The sequence below is a fragment of the Papaver somniferum genome, chromosome 4, assembly GCF_003573695.1.
Source record: "Papaver somniferum cultivar HN1 chromosome 4, ASM357369v1, whole genome shotgun sequence".
In the NCBI taxonomy this organism is placed as follows: domain Eukaryota; kingdom Viridiplantae; phylum Streptophyta; class Magnoliopsida; order Ranunculales; family Papaveraceae; genus Papaver; species Papaver somniferum.
Genome location: NC_039361.1, coordinates 28,557,873 through 28,581,273, shown reverse-complemented (window position 1 = coordinate 28,581,273; position 23,401 = coordinate 28,557,873). Strand labels below are relative to the sequence as shown.

At 35.2% G+C, this 23,401-nt stretch overlaps 1 long non-coding RNA gene across 2 annotated transcripts; it reads left to right on the top strand.

The window, feature by feature from the left end:
- Positions 1–2,539: 2,539 nt before the first annotated feature.
- Positions 2,540–3,602, top strand: LOC113273663. Of its 2 annotated transcripts, none has more exons than XR_003322540.1 (3): positions 2,540–2,835; positions 3,093–3,187; positions 3,393–3,602. It is a non-coding gene; the product is annotated as an uncharacterized LOC113273663 (long non-coding RNA). The 2 variants fall into 2 exon arrangements; XR_003322539.1 differs by having other exon boundaries at positions 3,342–3,402.
- Positions 3,603–23,401: the final 19,799 nt, after the last annotated feature.

The following is a 23,401-nucleotide window of genomic DNA, read 5'->3' as shown; positions in this document are numbered from 1 at the left end:
AGTAAATAGGAGAGAGAAAATCTGGAGCAGTGGTTATTCTTGATTCCTTCATCTTTTCTTGTAAGATTGTTCAAAGATTCATCAATAAAATTAAGATTGTGAATCCAAAAATGAGTTGAATGTTAATGAAATCTTATGAGGGGTGTAGTGTAGGATTTCCTGCAACTACAACCATACCAAAATAGAGTCTTATATAAAGCAACTTCCCAAGATTATTCGCGAGTATATTGTATATAAATATGATGTCGATGCAGATGAAAATTGTGGTTATCATGCCATGACCGAACAATTAGGAATCTTTGAGACGGAGGTTAGTAAAGGGATGACACCATGCCAATACGCTAGAATGAGGATGGCCGCTTAACTTGTTAAAAAGAAGAGCTTTTATGAGCAATTTCTTGGTGATGATGAAGATTTTGATAGTTTGTATGCTCGAGTGTTAGGGCTCGAGAACGAGATCAAGTTCCTTCCTACTCAATATTGGATGAGAATGGTGGTTTGTGGGCATCAAGTGGCAAATACATTTATTTGTGTTGTTCATTATTTTTCCCCCACCGTCCAAGCAACATATATACCAAAGTGACAAAAGTGCGAAGGATCTTTTAAGAAGAGAAGAATTGTTTTGGCGTTAGTGAACGAGAATCGTTTCATTATTTTGAAACTCAAGGAAAATTGTCCATTTCCACAGGTGTGTGCGTTGATTAAAAACAAGGACATAGTTCCTAATCACTCTGAGGAATTGATGAAATTGTAATAGGAGAATCACCAACTTTGGGATGCGTTGGCCCTATCAATTACCCGAGAAAACATACTAGTTAATTTGTGTGGAAGCGATGATGAGTAATTTGGATATATGTGGTTCACTAATATGCAACATTTTGTGTTTTTGTAAGATTGAATTGCAATCATAAAATGATATTTTGATGTCAATGCCGACATGATTATGTTTCAATACTACAATGCCGTGAGCTGGTACCGGCATAGCCGTGAGCTTTTGAGACAGTGCCGGAATTTCAGAAAAATATCCAGAGAAATTAGTACATATGTCGGCGTTAAAATTAAATTACAAAAAACGCCGGTACTCTGACAAAAATATTTTGCGTATGGAAAATGCAGACTACCGGCATAGTAGAAAAAATAATTTCGATGCCGAAACTCTAAAATTTCGGTTATTTTGAAAAGGATTATAAACAGATGTATCCCTATATTTACATCCGACTTAAAAATGTACCCCCATTTTTTTTCTCATTTACAAATATAGTCTTGTTGGATGTTTTCTATCCAAAAACGTTAGAAAAGTCAATTTTTCGGTCATATGGTCAATTTATCATTGACCGAGATGAGAAAATGAAGCGTAAGATTACACTTATACCCTCTAATGGAATTGTAACCATTGATTAAAAATGAAAGACTGAATCTCATCCTTTCGTCTATACCTAAAACATAAAACATCTTTATTCTTCATTCTTCTTAGACAAATGTTATCCCACACGATTTTGCGGGATGGCTTCCCGCAAAAGCGGCTTCTTTACCTTTGGATGATTAAATAAACGGTTAGATTCACATTCAGGAAAGGACCCATCACTTTCAGGAAAGACCCACCACTTTCAGGATAGGATCCACCGTTTTTTCTAAAGGGTTCAAGGTTGTTAGATCTGGATTTTAGCATGATCCAACGGTAAAAAAGCCGCTTGAGCGGGATAGCTTCCCGCAAGGTCGTGCGGGATAACACTGCTCTTCTTCTTATGTTCTTCAGTTTCTCCCCGAGCAGCAAAACCTTCGGTCTTCTTCTTCAATTCCTCCTCGAGAAGCAACACGCAAACACCTGCAATAGTTGTTACAAATACAACAGCCACCAGCACGGCAACACCGTATTTCTCTTTTTCTTTTTCTCCTCAATCCCAAGCACTCATGTATTAATTCATTGCCCCAACTTGAAATTTCTGTTTGTATAGACTTATTTGATGATGGGTTTTCATATTTATGTGCTATTATGATGCTAAGAATGTTTAATTTGGTGAATTGATCTTTAAATTTTCTGTTGCTGTTTGATTTTCTGTAACCTTAACAATTAAAATGGATTCATGTTTTCATTTATCTGGTATAATTTTCCTTAATCTATTGATACTGGATTTAATTTTCCCCGGGGATTTATATTTAGCTGATTGAAATTGGATTCATTGTTTAACTATTTTGGTTTCACAGTTCTACCTTTCCCTAATCGAGTGATACTGGGGTTACTTTTGAATTCGTTCCTTTCTCCTTAATTAATTTTATGCATTGATATTCGATTTCATTTCTTACTGTTATAGTTATACTGAGGAGAGGGATTTATATTTGTTTGATTGTTTTGATTTGAGATTTCTTAAAATAGAATTTTTGAATTTATATATAGTCCAAAAACTCCAAAGAATAATGCTTCTCTGGTCCATTTTATTAATAGAAACTAGTGCTTACTAGAGTTTTGATACTTCTATTCTATATTTATATGAACATATGGCCTCCATAGCAAGAGTTGCATAGTTGGGTGTGAAGTTTTTTGGGATTTTGGTGGTTAAAATGTTGATATGTGGGTGTTTTGTAGTGCGGAGTGGCTTCACACGGACTTAAGAAGAACAACTGTAGGAGTGGATATGAACGTTGAGAAACTTGAATGAAGCTTAAAGAATAATGTTGATACAAATGGGGTTGATGGTACTGTTTAATAGGGATGTACTAAAACTTAAGGATGCTAGGCTCCATATGCTCCACAGTAGAACAAGGTATAAGCCTCCACTATAATCTCTTGAAGCATCAACGCAAGATTCTCCATGCATTTTCATACATCTGGAGACTGTAAGTTTTTCCTTCCTTTTTACCTTACCATTTCCCTTTAGGCCTGTTAATCTATCTAGTAGTGTGAACCTAACTCTCTCGCACGCTTGCTGCATTTTTAATTTTTTTGGATTTCGATTGATTGTTGTGAAGTAATTCACTTAGGCGTGATGGTTGATTTTTGTCCTGATTAGATTATTCTTTCTGTTCTTAATTGGTTGAAATAACTTCAATAAATTGTTCTAACATCCGATTGTAATTCCATTGATGCTAAACAGAAAATGTTGATTCATAATGCATAAAGAATAAATCGGCTGAGTGGATCAAAGTTACATTTGGGCTTGGGGTACGAATCCAACTAGTTGAGAATAAGGTTGCAGTTGTGAGGCTCTTGTTTTCCTTGGTTTTTTTGTTTTCCTTATTTGTATGATGCAATCTTACCTGGAGTTTAAGAGGAGATATAGTTTTATTTTTCGACGAATAATCCGCTAAAGTTTGTAGGTTCTTGTTATGGTCGTTTTTTGCAGGTTCTTATTTTGGTTGTTTTATTTGTGTATGTGATATTGGTGCTACCTCAGGAGCTACCATCTCCATGCTGGTTGCTTCTGTAGAAGTTCAGGGTAAAGCAACATTAAAGAAACACAAGGAGATAACCATTGCAAGAGTAAACAAATTGAGAGGGCGGTCGTCTGGTGATAAAGTATCTCAAACACATTTGTACAGGTAATGCAAGATATTTTACCTTGTCCGTATGTTGGGGAATGTTCAAGCGATGTTACTTGTTGGCTGGATCTTATGCAAATTGTAAGTGTCAGGAAAGATGGCAAACACAAGGATAATTGTATAGCAATTTGTGTTTTTTTTTTTTTTGAGTTTGATGATCAGACTGCAGTTGTGAATTTGAGCATAAATGAATCGAATATACTATGATCTACATGATCATAAATTTGAGTGATTGTAAATGTGTTTTGGTTGGAGTAACGAAACTAGGTGAAATTTGCTTAATAATGTTTGCAGCATGATAACGAATTATTGTTTCTTTTTTCTTTTCTTAGCTATTACGACAGCTAATTATGTCCCTGAGATGTGGGACCACCTTTGAGTTCCAACATGGCAATGTAGATATGACATATACATAACACACGTTTTACCAGGGACTGATCTGAGTTGACAGTTGAATCAGGGACTTGAAGTAGTTGAACATGTTGCCTGTGAACTCGGTGATTTAAAGGACTAAATTAAGTGGACTTAACTGCTGACGTGGAGGATAACTCTCTGTTAACCGTTTTTTCAAAAAAAAAAAAAAACGATCAAAACAGGAGTGCATTTGTAAAATCCAAAAAAACAGGGTGCATCTGTATACACCCATAAAAACAGGGGTACATCTGTATTTCACCCTTTTGAAAATTCAGGGTACCGGCATTGTTTTTACGATTTTCGACCATGCCGGTACTGTCAAAAAAAACATTAATTCGACATTTTTTTGACATTACCGACATTCCTAATATATGCCGGAAAATGGATAAGTTGACACATGTTTACCAACATAATAAATCAAATAACACCACTAGATTGTTTAAAAAAACCATCTCCAAAGTTAAGATGTTCCAAACCGAAAACAAACCGAACATAAACCAAAACAAGCAAAGAATTTAGCAAGACACACAAACAAACAAACACATGTTTAATATTATTCAAGACATACAAACAAGCATAAAGCAATACTAGATTGTCAAAGACCTAACTAATATCATAGAAGAAACACACGATCACTCGGTCCTTGGCTTCTTGTGTACCATTTTCTTCCTTTCGGCCCACAGGTCTATTGCATTTGTATCTTCGATTATGTCTATCTTTTCCTCTAGTTTCTATATTTCTTCCGAGGTTAGCACATCTCCTTTCTTGTTCTTGCACTTAACTTGATTTCTCAATTTTCCTAGATGCTGACGCTGTTGTCATATTTTTCAACATGTACTTAGTATGCACACTTATATAAGTTTATAGATATAGATTAAAAGGATAAGAAGTGATCAAGAATTACATACCAACAATGTAAGGATCTTTTGAAGTCCTGGTACAGTTGTTTCAGCCGGAGTGGTGGAGGGAGGTTTTGCTTGTGGAGGCACTTCAATGGTGGTCGGGCGTACAATATAAGGATGTGAGTACCTCAAATGACCTCTAAGGAAGTTTCGTTCGGTCTCATAACTGTTTTCCGCCAATTCCCAACCAACCATATTCAGCATAAGTTCTTGTTCTTCCCTTTCCCTCTAATGCATCCGTAAGACTTTTCTGCTTGTACCCAAGTTGGCGCATTACACGGCGAGGTTTGTGCATAACAAATCCCTTTGGATGAAAAAACGGTCCGTTGTAAAATGAAACATTGTCACGCCTTGCAAAGTGAACTCCTCTGGCATTCATATATGTGTCAAACACAACATCTTGGGCAGCGACAGAGTCCAAAGCCACTCTTATGGCGAATAACCGACGTCTTTTATTGGGCGTTGGAACATTGTTGAAAAAGTATTTATGAGCTAAAGGATGATGCGGTTGATAATCATGCATTAACTTCAACCATTTGTGCCTCGTGAACAATGTTGGGAAGTGTTCATAAGCCCACACTTTTACAATGAAAAATAGTTCCAATTATATGTATAAGAAGCTAAATAATTGGAAATTAACAAAATTAATGACAATGATCAAAAAATAACTAGTTCAATACCTGAACAACGGTCCATTGTACAATGCAACGTTGTTCAATCTCACAATTTGGCGGTTTTCTCTAGCTTCCATGTAAGGGTCGAACAAAACCTCTTTGGTAGTCATCGCGTCCAGAGCCAATCTCATATTTGTCAGTCGACGACTGTTAACGAGCTTCAGAATATTGTTGAACTCGTATCTCTTAGCTCTAGGATCCTCAGGATCGAAAATATTTTTTATCTTCAAGAATTTGTAGTTCGTGAACAATGTTGGGAAGTGTTCATAAGCCCACACCTATGTCAATGTGGAATGATACATATAAGAAGCAGTAAAAAAATTATCTAATAATAAGGGTACATGTGAACAATATATATAAGAACATAAGTTTAAAAACAAAATTACCTGGAGTAGAGTGAAATTCCCGAAAAATTGGTTGGTAACAGCCTTAGAGGCCCCTCTCATCTTCGTCATCAAACGTGCCATTACCACGACGCCCCAAGCATAGTTACACTCTTCCAACGGATCCAAGCATTGTAGGTGGTTTGCACTCACCCTGTTACCACTAGCGTCATGGAATACCTTGGTGCCCAAGATGAATAACAGGTACACAACGGCTGTATAACGAAGTGCAGGGTCCATCCTTCTTCCTTTCGTCTCTTCTCGGTCCCTTGAAAGGTATCCTTAAGCAACTTCAGCTTAATTGTCTTTGTCCTACTATTCTTAGATACGTAGAAGATTTCCAAAGAAGTTTTGTAGTTCCAACCAAACAACTTGTTAGTCAGAGCGTGTAACTTCAACCATTCTAAGTCCTGACAGTTATCTCCTTCTGCAACTGATTTTCCGCCAACCCATAAGCCTAGAATGTTCTGAGCATCATCAAGAATCAAGGTCATCTCTCCAAATGGGAAGGGCATGGTATCAGTTTCACCATGATACCTCTCGACGAAGCAATTGACTGTCACAGAATCATACTTCACATAATTTTCAACCAAAGCATATAGCCCAGATTCGTTTACTAATTTCTGGACCTATTCACATTCGTTTTTCAAAGGCCAATCACTCGCGAGTTGGTGTCGGCAAACACGCACAACTTTTTTATGATCCTGCAATTAGGAGACAATACAATTAGGAGATTTTACATAAATACAAAATAATACATATGCACGCAATGAAAATTCTTACATAAGTTTGATAGATAGTACGATCTCACGTGTGCTTGTAGCCAAATAGTACTGCCGGTTCGTCAGCTTCACCCCAAATTTTACCACGATCAAGGTCAGGTATCATGTCATCAGTATGAGGAAGGTGCGAACCTTTTACTTTTACTTTGACTACCTTATTCTTCTCTTTATCCCCTTCACCTTCACCTTGTGTCGGTTGTTGACTTGGCCCACCAACTTCGCTTTGGGTTGCTGAATCTATTGGCCCATCATCTTCCCCTTCAACCTCATTATGATCCTCCTCAGATTCCTCCTCATCATGCTCATTGTGCTCAACTGTTCCAATAGGTTCGCGGATTACGAGTTTTCGGCGGTCACCACCACTCTCCAAAATTTTACCTCCTGTAGAGCCTACCCCCAAACTCTTTTTGCGACCTTGTTCTTTCCCTAGAGGAGGCAGAGACTCAGGAGTACCAAGAATGTTCTTCTTTCTTTTCTTAATACCAGCATCTTTAGCTTTTCCTTTCTTAACTTCCTTGGATTTAGCCCTATATCAAAAGAAACACGAAATAAATATAAGACAACTCACAATCATAATTGACGTCGATATACTGAATAACGGCACAAAATCATCAGTACCGGCATTGCTTCACAAAATAGATCCCATGCCGGGACTAAAAACGACATACTAATTTAACAAAAACGCTATGTCGGGACAGAAAGCCGGCATTGACGAATAAATATCGACTATGCCGGTAGTCATTTGTAATTCTTAGGATATTCCTGCGTACAAAAAGACTACTGCCGGCATAGTCGAAAATTTTTAAACTATGACATAACCATGTACCGACATGGTATTCATCCTAATTTCAATGCCGGTACTAAAGATTCAGTTTCAGGTGATTTTAGTTTTGTACCCGGCATAGTATTCATATTAAATCCAACGCCGGAACCAGATACCGGCATGGTATTCATACGAAATTCAAAGCCTTAACTCAGTACCGGCATTGTATTCATACTATTTTCAATCCTGACATTTCCTGAACTCAATTGTTTCAGTTTGGCTTCGCGATTCTAACCTAAACCCACTGACTTAAATCGATTCAAAAACTTATAGAATAGTTCAGAAGCACTTAACTTCTCACAGAAGCCGTGTTTACGAGAAGTTGATTGTCTGAAGCCTCTTCTTATTCTTGCTCTTGAGCAATCAAAGCAAGCCTTTGTTCTTGTTTTTGTTCAACAATCGATTTTGACTTCGATTGGGCATTTGATTTCTTTCGTGGAGGCATGGTTATAGATTCGGGTAGGTTAATCGACGAAGAAATTTTTGAATCGACGATGAAATTTTTTTTTTTCAAAACCCTAAACCTAGATGAGTGTCGGAACAGATGAAGATGGAAATGGGGGATGTTTTGATGTTTTGATTTTAAGTTTTTCGATTTTTATTTTGTGTGAAAGGTATTATAGTCTTTTCATAATGTTTTTAATTAACCAAAGAGTATTTTAGTATTTCCACCCCCAAAAATCTCCCCTTAGTAGACATTGTTGGATGGGGATAGTAATTCATATCCCCAAATTAATAAAAGTATCCCCCAATTGCGCGTTCCTCCAAAAAGGGGTAGTGCCCAAAAAAACGGTTCTTAATAATATTATAAGAGAGAGCAAGTTTAAGTTAGTCTAAAGTCTCAAATATTATCGACTGCTTGATTAAACTGTATAAAATTAAGAAGTATGAGCTCAGAAAATTCACCCAAAGTTTCAACGAAATAAAGCTGTCAAGGTGTTTTGGTTTTGACCGAAACAAAACCGAAATCCAGAATTCATTATATGGAACGAATTTTACTACCTCAACAGAATATAACTGTAAAGTATTTTACCGGAAATATTCGAAGATTGCAATTTGATTTACAAATCAACTTAGACACAAAGCGTAAAAAAATAATCAACAATTCTTGCCAAAAAAAAATAAAATAACCAAACAAACAAACCGACTCTCATATAAGGTGGGCTCCACTATTCCCTAGGATTAGCAGAGACCCACCTTGTGTGAGTGATTGTGTTTTTTGTTTTTATGTGTACCAATTTTTTTCAAAAATAATATAAAAGATCACTGTCTTGTTTAGGCATCCTTAGATCATAATGTTATTTTTCTCTTTAATAGGATAAATGCTGTTAAATCTGGAAAAACAAAATTTGAAACAAAAGAAATGAAACCTATGGGATTTTTAATAAAGTGACTATCTTTTTAAACTATAACTAATAAAACGTTTTCAGCCCATTATATAAAATGGCTAAGTTTAACATATACCATCCCGTTTTTTTTAAATAACGGGCAACGACACTAACTGAGCACTTGTCACTTAACCTACTTAGTAACAGACATGTTAACCCCTCAGATGAGTAGCTCTCTGAGTTCACATAATAAATCGTTTCCGAGCCAACTTGGTGACTCAGAGCACGTAAAAAAAGTGTTATCAGAAAAAAATCGAAGGACCAGATTCCACCCTTTTTTATAACGGGTTTCTTCTTTATCTTCACTTCATATAATGACAAATAAGAATCCTAATTTTTTCCAACTGATTAGCTCAATGATCCCCAAAAATCCCCAATTAACTCACACATAAAGACATGAGCCAAGGTTTTACGACTTCTTTAGGTAATATTACAACATCAACATCGATAACAAGGTAAGAGACAAAACAAACAAACTAATTTCATGTTTTATATATGAACAGGGAAACCATGATCCAATGGTATGTCCTTGGATTTATTCCAGGTGCAAATATATATTTTATAATGGAATAAGACATCTATTGTGCTCAAAAACAAAGGAAACGAACGGGAAAATGTTTTTGAAGTATTTAATTCCAACATGTACATACTTCGAATGGTTTGGTGATGCTATTGACTCTGTCAGATGCAAGATGTTGAAGTTAACAGTAGAGAATGGTTGTTATGCTTGTGGAGAAGCTGGTCACTGCTTCAAAAGCTGCCCACTGCAAAATCAAACCTGCAACAAAGATCACTGTAAATCAAATATGGAACTGAATTTTTGCAAGAATGAATACAACAAAAACATATCATAACTCACTTGTACATATTGTGACGGTTTTAAATGGGTCTCAGAAGAAGTCTTCGTTGCAGTAAAAATAGACTTATAAATTTAAGTTTACACCTAAATGCCATATGTAAGGAACTTGACGCAATCTGAAAATGTACTAATAACTACATTTCATTCATGATTAAGTCTTTTAAGTCTGCAAATCTACTAATAAACAGAAATCTTTTCTTAACTTTAAAAAAAAAAAAAGACTGCAAACACATAAGCCAAAAAAGAAAAAGAAAAGAAAAAAACAGATCCAACTTAGAAATTCCCCAGTCACTTGCATCCTTTCTTCTTAACCCTTTCCTTTACTTTTTTTACATTATGAGATACATATCCAACTCGGAAAAAAATACTGAGAAATGTTACGGCGTAGTAGAAGTTGTAAGAGCATCGCTCGGTCGAACTCGCAAGTTTTGATATCTCAAGCTTGTTGTCAATGTTAGATGTACAAAACTATATCTTGATTTCTAGTCTACTAAAGTCAACTCTCGGACTAGGACTAAAGTATGGTAGTTGAGTCTCAGACATCACTGAATAATCGTCGAAGATTGGAGACTGAAAAACAAAAAAAGTCATTTGCGAGAACTTTATCAACAAAGAGGTATGTGAAGACTGACCTATCCTATTTACTCACGGAATTTACCATTCTATCTTATGAGATTATGCCGTATGATTTTAGTAAATTTAATATCGCAAAGGATAAATTTCGAGTTCGAGCATGTCTTGGTTAAACTCTCGAAATATGATCCAAGCAATGGATGTTCATAGATCCTTAACATCTTAGTTAAAAAAACTTATTTTTCATGAACTATTTTTATTTCAAGTTGATCATTTGGAAATTGCCTAAGCAACAATGCATACTGTCTATGGCTATTAGGAATATTTCAAATTAATCATGTGAGATAAAGAACTGCTTGGAGATAGATAAACATACTTATATATTTTACTAAAGTCAGTCTGAATTCTGTATACTATAGAGGTTAGCAAATCCGGTGTGCCAACCTATTACATCTGAGTTCGGAAATTAGGTAGGTTCGCGGTTTGCAAACCCGTACTGTATGAGTTTCGCGAACTGCCAAGGTTTGCAAACCCGGTTTAAAAACTCTTGTGACCTGACTTCGTGAACTGTCAGAGGTTTGCAAACCTGTCTAGTTCTAGTATTAGCAGAAGTCACGAACTACTCTATATGTTTATGTTCGATTTTGCTACAATTCTCATAGAGACTCCAAGACAACTTGTTCATAAAATCACTTTATGCTTGTGGATAATTGATTAGTCTTGAGTGTTATTGAACACCACTATGTGCTTTCCAGTTCAAAGGCTACTTAGCCGCTATGAATCATCATTGCGCATTGTTTCAGTTTCGAGGACTATAATGCATATTCTTCTGTGTAATTTCAAGGCGAACTTCTCACATGCTTACATAAATCCCTAATAATAAATTCATGTAAACTGATGAAGTGTTAGCTTGGATCTCAAGCTATCCTAGCTTGAATTCAAAGATACCTAGATCCTTGAAAATCTATAAATAGAGAGACTCTTGCAACTGGATTTCTCATGCCTTGACACTCTCGTGTCCTAGTTGCTAATCTAGAGTTTTCCTTTATAACATAATTTTCATATCAGAAACATAATTAGGTTACGACTTTGAAGACTTCAATTAGGGATTCGTGAAGCCCGGTCAGACTATCTTTTATCTGATAGTTCTTGTATTCGGATCTTATTCTTATTGATCTTAGATCAGGAATGACATATATAGAAATCACAAAGTTATCGTCGTCTCATACTTTGTGATTCCTCAAGATAGACATCTAATTCTTCTTTGAATTAGTTGGATTGTTCTTGAGATGTGTTTTCTAATCCAGGTTTCTCAGCTAACTGAGTGCAAGTGTTCCTTATTCGATAGGTTTGGTGGACTTTGTCTACGAGAAATAAATTTCCAAATTAACCTAGATTGAAAAAGGATTGTCTGTTAAAGGCATATTAGTGTCAAATGTCTTCACCGAGGTTGAAGCAACTATTAGGCTGTAAAGGACGTCAGCTAAGGGAATCAAGTGCAAAATCTTGTGGGGTTCAAGAGGCGTAAGGAACACGACTGCAACTATTCAGTATCAATTACATTCCAGTCCAAAGTCTAATAGTATGTTAGTATCTGTAGCGGTTTAATACAATGTGGTGTTCAAAGATGGATGAGGTCTCGAGGTCTTTCTGCAGGTGCACTCTTCCTTATTAACAAATTTTCTGGTGTCTTGTGTTTTTCCTTTTCGCATTATATTTTTTATCTTTATAATAGGAATAACACAAGTAGCACATAATCAATCTAGATTGTTTAAGTCCTTATTAATTGAGATAAAAAAAACAAGACTTTTTCTTGTTGAATTCATATCTTGAAAGATAGATTGAAAGTTTCACACTTGTTATAATTCAGATCCTCTTAATTCAAATACAACTAGACTAATCTTGGATATTGATTTTTGAGATTGTCCAAGAACTCTTCTACACAATTAGGTTCATGGAGCCTTTGGTCTATACATATTGATTGTGGAAGAGAAAGAGAAAAACTCTATATACAATTTAATTCAAGGGTCTTTTATTTGACTTACTTGTGATTGTATTAGGTTTTGTCAATACAATTTGTCGAACGAAAGAGTTGGTGGCGTACTTGGTACCCTCTCCTTTTTAGGAGTTGCGTAGAAGACGGTTCGCTGGTACTCTAACTGCTAAGTCCTGTTGAATATTCACCAACAAATGATGCACTTACCTTCTTCATTTTTGACTTAGCATCCCCCTTTACTTTGCTAGTTTGACTTGTCTGTGTTTCGGTGAAGGTGAAGTTCTCTGCATTGCATTCATCCTTGGCATGTTTCCAATTGGATTAGATCCAACTTTACCACCAGCACATATTCTTTTATTGTGCCCGGTTGTAGATCCACATTTAGTACACTTCATTTTCTTCTTTTCCGCATGAGGTTCATCATAACTTTTGATCCTCTTGCTTTTAGGTCTTCTAGTTTTCTTACTGTGAAGAGGGTTCAAGAGCTTCTTCTGCATCTTTGGATGCAATAAGAAAAAGAGACTTAGTGCTTATGAAACCTAAATATGGATGTTTAAAAAAAAAACCCTAAATATGGTATACTAATATAAATTTAGAAAGGTAAATGCATAACTATCAATGTGATTGAGAATATAAAGTAGTACATGTGCCCAATCAGCTTTGTCATCCAATAGTTTAAAGGTTGGTGCTAGGTACAATCAATTAGAAAAGTTACATAGCAAAGTTGAAAAATTACAGAGTTAAATAGAAAAAAATTACTAAATTAAATTTGTTTTTTTCTTTCTTCATTGTGGCCTTATGGGTTGCAATGCACTTACTGCATGCATACAACGGAACCCTCTCAACTTCAACTGCAAACAATAACAACTCTCGACAAGGATATTAACATTGAACACACAGTTCTTTGGACTAGTCACCAAATAGAGTTCTTTAGACACAAACGGGTCAACCATATAATCAGTCACATATAAAAGCATATTATCTATCAACTTCACAGCTGCATGAACCAAAGTTCCATCTACCCATGATTCACACTCGGTCCTCCTCTTGTATCACATACCAATCACTAAGTTGGCATACACTATTTCGGTCATGGTTATTGGTTGGTTCCTCAACTTAGTGATCATATTATTAAAAGACTCTGAAAAATTATTGTTCATATGTTCACAGCAGCGGACTCGACCATATACTTAGTTGGATCTTCTTTGTTAATATATACACCAGCAGCATCATTCTCCTTCACAATATGTGAATAACCAACTAGTGAATAACCCAAAAAAATAAAATAAGTATATGTGTGAATAACCCAACAAACAAAAAATAATAACTATCAACTAGTGAATAACCCAACAACTAACTTAACTTCAGTATGTCTGAAACTTAATAACAAACATGAAAATGCCTTATTTTGTATGATTTTGCTGCATTCTGCAATAAAGAATATAATTCATGATCCTTGTGATACTTCTTAATATTTTTGTGTAAATATCTTTATTTAACCCAATGTAATTAAAGTAATGATGGGAACACCAAAAAAAGAAACAAAGTTATAAAATTAAGAAAATTACCTCAAACAGTATTTGTGTTGATGACCAGGGAAAAATCTATGAACAAATTCCAATAACCCCGCCTATCTGAAATGAAAGCCACTTTTACTGGATGTGCTAGGATGCCATCCTTCAAATGATCCAAATTTTTTTCCCAATTCTTATTTGTTTCACTCCTGTATACAATAATTCCCAAAGGAACTAACACATTATGTCCACCAAGTGCAATTGCAACCATCGATACTCCGCCATAATCTACTGCATTAGATGGCATACATCTAACCTACCACTCCTCTGCAACCTTGATGAAAACCCCTTATCGCAGGCTCAAATGAGATTATCATACTCTTAAATGTGTTATCCTTTGTAATAAATGTGAACTTAGCAACAAAACATTCATTACTCTTAGTAACCATCACAGAAAAGGTTGCTACGTGATTGTAGCTCTCTTTATAGTTCCATAAACTGACTCAAATCAGATTCCTAGCCTTCCATGGACACTGATTTGGTATATTGAATTTCTTTGCATCCAAGAAGTCATCCTTGATTTTATGGGGGGATTGTATTACAGTTTTAACATTATTTCTTAACTGATCAAGCACAAAAACATTTACAAATGAGGATCAACAGATCTATTCCAATTCTTATAATTCTCTACACACTTGTGTTACAAATTCACTTTCCTAATAACAAAAGTTGACTCACCCTCCTTCTTGCTAGCATACACAAATAATTCACTACAGTATTCTTTTTTAAACCTACACCCAGCCTTGACTCTCTAGGGAGCACTACTGCTCAGTTTATATTGATACCTATGATCGAATAACAATAATCTCTCTAAGATGTTTTTGGTAGGACTTTTTGTTTGAGAATCTAGTTTTTACCTCCATTGTGTTAGGATAAACTGAAGTAACTACTTCATATTCATGGAATAGATCTGCTTCTTGTTCATCCTTCATGTACTCACCAGAATTATCTTTAAATTGTTTCATTATGTTGTTTTTTCATGAACATCCTTACCTGCACATTCATGATTGGGATAATTGGTGTTTGGTACTCAGGTTTATACCAACACTAGGCTTTGGTCTAACATTTGTCCAACGTTAGGGCTTGGTACCTGGACCAGACGTTGACCCGAATTGACCGTCTAAGACCAAACTTTAATTAATTTTGTAAAACAAAAATCTGTAAAATACAGAGATTGCAACTCTAGCCCTGAGGTGGGTCTAAAATCCAACAATTATAAAGAAAATATATTAATCTTCGGCTTAGATGCAAAATACCAATAACCCTAATACTTAACTCTTTTCTCCGCCCTTATGTTCTCGTCTTCTTCCCTAAATATTATCAAGAACACAACTGCCGAAAATTCCATTAACTTCTTCCCTGATTCTTCAGTCACAAAGCCATTGGATCGGTTACTCTCCCGAATCAATACCTTAATTTCAATAAATCTAAACCCCAACTTCTAAATCAAACAAAACCCAGATTTCTCGAATCAAACACAACCCTAATTTAGTGACTCAAAATCAACATAATTTCTGAATCAACAGAACCATTATTTACCAAATCGAACAAAACCCTAGTTTAGTGATTAAATAATCCCAATTTCATCGAATCAAAACCAAAACCCAAATTTCTACCCCAATTTTGTCGAATTAAAACCCTAATTTCTATAAATAGAAACCCAATATATATGTTGTTATTCTCTTTTCTGGTATTGATTAAATTGGAGCGTTGTTACATTGGTGGCGCTGCTGCTGATGAATATTTATTCTTTAGCAAGTGATGTTAAAAAGTCGACGAAGAACAAGAATCTGTTGATGGGTTTATTACAGAAGATGATATCGAGAAGTGATATAGAAGTGGGTGTTTGATGATTTGAGAGAAGTGGGTTTAGGCGAGATGGTTCGAAGGTTTGTTCAGAATCAATGAAGAAATTGGCAGCTGGGTTTGAGTTAATTTTGAATTTGGCAGAAAGATGGTTTGATTTCAATTTGATGGTGAAATTAGGGTTTTTACAGCTTTGTAGTGAGATAGTTTGATTTCAGATTGATATGAAATTAGCTTTGACAAGAATGAGTTTCGGTTATTTCTTGTTTCTGTGATTGAATGTTACTGCTAAATTGAAGATGAGTTTCGAACTAGATGAGAGGAAAGTCAAGGTTCGGTATAGGTGAGTGGGATAATGGTGTATTGCTGCCATTATTGTGTACAAATGGTGCTAGAAGACTTTGAATTGAAATTGGCAGATTAGGTTTGTGGTTGAATTGCATAATGTTTTGGTGGTTCCTAGTGAGTGTTGCAGATGTTGCTGCAGAGAAGGTGGTGGTGCTGAGTTGATGTAGCAGATGAATTGGAGAAATTTTGGTGCTTCTGTATTGATTTGATCGAATGAGTTGTGACGGTAGTCACAGATATGGGTACTGTGGTGGAGGAAGAAGGTTATAATAGTAAATTTTTCTTTTAATTTCATTTTTTCTTATTTTAATTTTTGTTTTTAATTTTTTTTAACAATTATTAAACAGAAGTTAAGACTTAACTTAGTCAACGTGGGTCAACGTCCATTCCAGGTACCAAGCCCTAACGTTGGACAAATGTTAGACCGAAGCCTAGTGTTGGTCTAAACCTGAGTACCAAACTCCAATTATCCCTTCAGGATTACCATCAGAACCATATAATGAAACTGAATAACCAACAAGTCAATAATGAAAAAAAAAAGTTATAGGTGAAACATGCATTCTTCTTCATTTTCTTGTTTTTAATTTGTCTTCTTCTTCTTTCTCTTCTTCACTAGCACTTCCATCATCATTTGATCCATAATTATTGTATTCATCACTGTTGAAGATTGTAAGAGCTTCTGGATCCTCAATAGGGAGGCATTCATTTATATTGAGGTTCTCGAACTGATTACTCTCCACAACTTCAAGAATCTTAACTCTTTTTGTAGGCTTGACTAAATAGCCAACATCAAACAAATCTTTATCAAGATAAATAGATTATTTTTGTTTTGATTGACTTCAGCTAGTCTGACTAATGCAGCAAGTGGGTACCCTTCAGTCAATAAATTCATGAAATTCAGCTTTCTTGATGCACCTTGTGGTGAGTTCTCCACAGTTTGTAGATTTGGGTATATCCTAGTGTGGTTGTCTTAGGTGTCTTCTTTGAAGTCCCAAACTGTACATCATCCCCATCTACAGACATATATACCCCTTATCATTCACCCGAGAATCCTCTTAAAACTCATCAAAGTCATCATTGGTTGTCAATGGTATTGGCTTACATGGATCCTATACCAAAATAAGCAAATCTTCTCATTAACATCTATACACAAATTTAAATACAACTTGTACTCGAACTGCCCCAAGGCTGCTTCATTTCTATGACAGTTAGAAAATAACAATATCTTATTTCTTGGCTCCACATATACACTACTATTCCTGAATATGAATAAAATGCAACACAAATGAACCAAAATTTTTTTATATACAATACTAAAATAACCACTGTAACTAAAATTGAAAGTGAAATAACCAAATTAAACCCCAATTAAACAATAAATTCATGAAACAAACAATCATTCATGAAAATTAAACCCCAATGAAACAACAAACCGTGAAAACAAACAATAATTCATGAATTACAAATATACCAAACATTTTTATAAAGGAAAAAAAAAACTAAACCCTAGCATATAAATCTGTTAGAGTCTTGCTCGGTTTAACCCACCAAGTGTTGGTATGTCAAGGTTGGTTGTCATATTTAGTATCAAAACTCAATTAGAGTTGCTTGATTAAGATTACTAGAGACAACTTCTTTTAGGTTAGACTAGAAAGTCTAGGAATGTTGATACATACAAGTATTACCTTGAAGATATGAAGAACGTGAAGACATAATGACTACAACGAAGACATTATCCTTCCACTTTAGGTTAGTAATACTGACCTGACTTGTTTCCATTCCTATAGTTTCTTTCAAGTCGTTTAAGATTGAAATCATAACATCCGAGGTTATATATATGATGCTCTAGTATTGGACATGGTTATATTAGTATGATCAAAGTGTCAAGGAAGTATATTGAATTACGAAGTATAACATTTATCTTTTGAACTTCGTAAATACGACATCGACATAATCTATGTAACTTGTTACTTGATTGTGTATTGGGTATATGTGTGATTTCATCCTAGGAAACTATGTTTTATTACATTGGTTTAAGGAAGTAGATATACGAACTTGTTTCGTAATCGAAAGGAAATCAATAAGGCGTTTTGGTACGGTTTTCTAATGAAGATCTATTGGATGACCAATTCGAACCGAAGAAAGGAATTCAGGTAGAACCGATCTTAACTTATGTTGATAGTGAAGGCAGAACTGATCCCTTCTTATCTTAGGATACTTGGTAGAACTGATCCTAGCTTTTGTTGAGAGTCAAGGTAGAACCGATCCCTACCTATATTGGAAGAATTGGTAGAACCGAACCTATCTTTTGTTGGGAGTCATGGTAGAAAGAATCCCTACCTATATGGGTAGTCATGGGATAACCGATCCTAACCTATGTTGGGAGTTATGGTAGAACCGGTCCCAAGAGCAAAACCCATTTTCAACATTCACATATTACTTCACGGTTTCGTGTGTGTTTGGGATTATGGTTTTCTAGTAAGGAAAGTTCTGGATGTTGACATAATTTGAACATGTACATAATTTTTATCTTTGATTGTTCAAAGATATTCCTTGATACTCAAGGTGATCCCAAACTGAAGATATTGGAGAATCTTTTTATTAAGATTTTCAAATTATATGTTTTTGATTTTCCATCAATCGAAACAAATCTATAGAAAAGCTATATTAGTTAAGTGCTAAACTAATATTAGATATGAAGAGAGATTTCAGAATTACAGTTTGGATATTCTTTGGAAATATGAAAACCGAAATTATGTACTTTATTGCATATCTTGAGAATCTTTCGCTTTTGGAATTTCCTTGTTGACCAAATAACCTTGGTTTATAAATTAAGAAGTTTGTTATTCTTGCAAACTATCCTTAGACAGGCAAACTTCATCTTTTTGTTCTTTCTGGTGGAGCCATCTATCTGGAGAGGAAAGTACCCTAGTTAGGGGAAATCTCTTACGTCCGCTCATTTAAAGACTTCTATAACTAACGATTGTTGAGACTTTGATTGCACCTATTTTAATTATTCTTGGGAGCCTTTTCTTCTGACAAGGTAACTCAAACTAGATCAAAGTATCGACGGGATCTTCAGAACTGTTTTTAGATCTGAAGACAACTTGTGATCATTTATTGTTAAGAGACTCCATTCTATGTGTGATTGATCATAAGTGGAATAAAGTTTTTTGTGCAGGTACAATTGAAGATTTGAAGGCAAAAAGGTTTTTCAGATTGGTTGCGCATCTTGTGATATTACTTTGAGTACACATCTTGATTGGCTGGGATCCGACTAAGATCTAATTTATCTTTGTATTTGATCAAGTAGTCGTATAGATCGACAACTATCATTTGGTAGTATTCTTCGATATCTGAATTTGATAGTTTGTGAATCTAGCTCTGATTATTTTAGATCTTGGTTGATCTTACCCGACAAAGGAATTTACTTTTTAAACAGAAGATCCTTTGCCAAAACTCCACATATCTTTATTTCTTAAAGATTAATAGAGCGGTTACCAAGCAACTTTGTTCCTTTACTGTTTGGAATACGATCAAAAGGATTTGAGTGCTTAAGACTTTACATCGGTAAAGCAACTCAAGATAGTGATTTCTATCTTGAGATTCACGTGCATTGGCTAGACGGTTGTATGCACACGAATACCGAGGGAACTAAGTAACTAGGGGTAGATTACTTGGTCTCAACTATACGAAGTTGCCTTTGTTCTTTGTATAGCGGCTTAATTTTGAGAGCATTCTAAATTGGACTAGGTCCCGGTGTTTTTCCGCATTTGCAGTTTCCTCGTTAACAAAATCTTGCTGCTTCATTTACTTTACTTATGCATTTTAATTGTTTAGTTATAATAAAGTAAATAACACTTGTACTTTAATCCAAGACACTTGATAGTGATCCTATAGTATATCGGTTTCATACCTTAACTATTATCAAGTGTATACCTTGTTGTTGTATTGTCTCGACTTTGTCCATAGACGATCATACTTGGTATCAGACTTCTAGGTTGAAACAAAAAGATTATGATGTACTTGGGTACCTTCATCATTACAAAATTAGTCGATCGATTTACCTATATAAACATGATTTTCATTATATACTAAGGTATGTATTTAAAAAATCTCACCTGAACTGAGAGTATTTCATCCTCGATTTGTACTTCATTTCCACAACATTAAACGTGTCTCTAAAAACCCTAAATCTTCAGAACTTCTCTTCCAAAAATCCTCAATACGTTATTCCTCTTGACTGAATCTTACGTCTTCAAACTGATGACTCAAATCCACTAATCACTTCAATCTCTAACCCTAGTCTCGACGAGAAAGAGCTTGAGAGAGAGACAGAATGGAGAAGAGAAAAATAAAATAAAATGAACTATTACATACCGGAATAGCAAAGCATTAACCTTCATAACCGCTGGATTCCCCTTAGATTAACTCTTAGCCATTAGATTTAGGAATATTCTAAAAAAAAATCCCGTCACAAAATTCTGTATTTACAAAATTTCCATTTTTATAAAAATAGAGATAAATATTTAATAACTCCACATATTTCAAACCATACGTCTTGTGAATTTTATATATTTGAAAAGCCATTTGAATTATCTATGCAACGAGCATAAATAACAATACAATTTTTTTTAATGCTTTTCCAAATTTTTGTATGTTTTCCCTTTAAAAGATAGACATGGCTTAAGAATGAATTTAAAAAAATTATACCTTCAAAAAAAATTGAAAATATTTGTAAAGAAAATTGATTCAAAAGCATACAAACAATGATCAATTTCGGATTAAAAAAATATAACATATGGTGTCAAAGCACCACCAAATTGTTTGCAAAGTAGAAAAAATAATATTATCGACGTGCAACACACGTGCTCACTATTTGTGATGTGTTGTAGGGCCTACGACCCAACTAGATATACCTAGAGTTTCCCTTACATGTATATAAGAATATTATAGATATGTAATGTGGCTAATGAATCAATTAGATTTTCCGCTCTCTCTTATCTCTTTGTCTTCTTCTTTACAATTCTACTGCAAAACGTTATCAAACACGATCTCTGACCCTGTCGTAATGGATTTTTTTTCTTTTGTTTGCATCAAATCAATCAATATTATTTCGGGAAGCTCCATTATAGCATGGATTTGGTACTTCCGTTTTTTTTTTGTTCTTCCAATCGTAAGCTGAGAAGTTGGAATCAAATCACAAATAAGTTGAATCTAGTTTCTCGTATTGTTTTTTCCTTTTTTTTCTTTTCTCTTTTTCACCCTGTTTTCCCTGATTTTGGCATCCCATAATCACAATTGAGTGATTACATTTCATAGTATATTGATGTATTCGTGTGTTTATGTTGTGATTGATTGGTGCGACGGTTGGAATCTTCCGGGGAACGAGGAGAAAGGAAATCTGTGAGAAACGAAATTTTGTGCAAGGATAAAGAAATCCCGTCCCAAAAGTACAAAAGTACTTGATAGCCTTTTGTTACTCAAATCAAGTGACTCTAAACCACAGAGTGCGTTTACAGTTAGATTAGAACGTTCACTTATAGATAGAAGCAATCAGGTGGATGTGGTATACCTGTCTAAGGCTAACCCCCTATGGGCTAGATTGAACTGCTAGATTGGCCAAAAGTGTTGCAAATCTTGAAAAAAGTGTGGGAAAAAATTTAACACTAGCAGTTGATAGTTCTCTCTCCTAGCAAGTGCCCGCAGTTCAACTATCAACGAGATTGAAACGCTGAATGGTTCAGTGCTCAAAAAGTATTTTTAACGCTAAACGGTTCAGCGCTGGGAGATAAATTTTATGATCTAACGGCTGAGATTTAAAACGCTGAACCTAACAGCGCTGACGCTGAACCAAACAGCGTTCTATAGTGGTCCCGGATGACGTGGATGACCAATCTGCTAGATATCTAGCCCATAGGACTTAGGAGGTTTCCCATGCTGACGTGGATGGCCAATATAGCAGCTACATATCTAGCCCATAGGACTAAGCAAAATTAACTATTTGATTTGGAGGGGATAGACAAGTAAGTTATTTTTCCTTGCGTATTCACAAGAAAGTTCCTGATTTGGAATTGTAGCTATCAATGTCGATGGTACATACATGATGAGTACTCTTGATATAATAAGAGACCTTAAAAGCTATTGGAAATTCGAATTTGAGATGAAAAATATGGGAAAAGCTCGACCGAATACTGAGCTTGTGGTATATTATTCCATCAGTTTGCATATGTCTAAAGTTGTCAGGAAATTTAATAAAGACATGCATACTGATAGCACTCCCATGATTAGTCGAGGTTCAAATGTAAGTAAGTGACCATTTCGTCTAAAAGAAAATCACGAAGATGTGTTGGGGATGATATTCCCATATCTAAGTACAATATACGCATTGTTGTACTTAGTATAGTAATATACTCGATTAAATTTTACATCCCCAGGTCACTTGTTAGCTAGATATAGCTCAGCGCCAACGCAACGTCATTGGAATGGTACAATAAATGTAATCATGTACTTAAAAGTAACCAGTGACATGAGTTTGTTTTATCCCTAGAAAGACTTTAAAAGAAATACTAAAGGAATTACAATCCAAAGCTTGTTGATTATGAAGGGACAATAATCTCTTCTCCAACGAAAGTAATCAGGGGGGATATGGTAGACTATTTTCTAAGTCATTACCAATATTCAGTTTCGAAAAGTACATGACTAAAGGAACTGTCTGGAACAACTCTGAAAGTAATCATGGGGAGATGCCGACATCAAGGGGAGGATCCAAGGATATGATGTTGACATATTTTACTTCGAAACTGAAGATGTGTTGTACTCTTTTTCCCTTCAATCGAGAATAGTTTTTCCAAAGGGTTTTGTTATTCGACAAGGTTTTTAGCGAGACAACACTAAAAACATCAAGTATGTTGAACGTTGAAGACATAAAGATCGCATTGATATTACTGAAAATATCTGAATCAAAGAAATGAAACGTGATAGTATGTTAAGCAACATAACTTCCAGAATCAACAACAGGGTCTTATAAACTTTCAAGTCACCAAAGTAAAGTGTGATAAACTCCTTTTGACTGCATTAGACTAATGAAAATTGTCTGACATCAGGGGGAGCATCTAATAGTATGTAGCACTATTTTCCTTCACCGAGGTTGCTTTTTCCCACAGGGTTTTGTTACTCGGCACGGTTTTTAATGAGACAATAACAAACATCGGGAATGTAATTTCCCAGCTAAGGCTATTGTCTTTACCACGAGGATTTTCTTCCTTAAGAGTTGTGAAGCAACTAGTCAACATTAACAGAGCAAAGTGATCATCTGCAACGGATCACTTTTACTTGCATC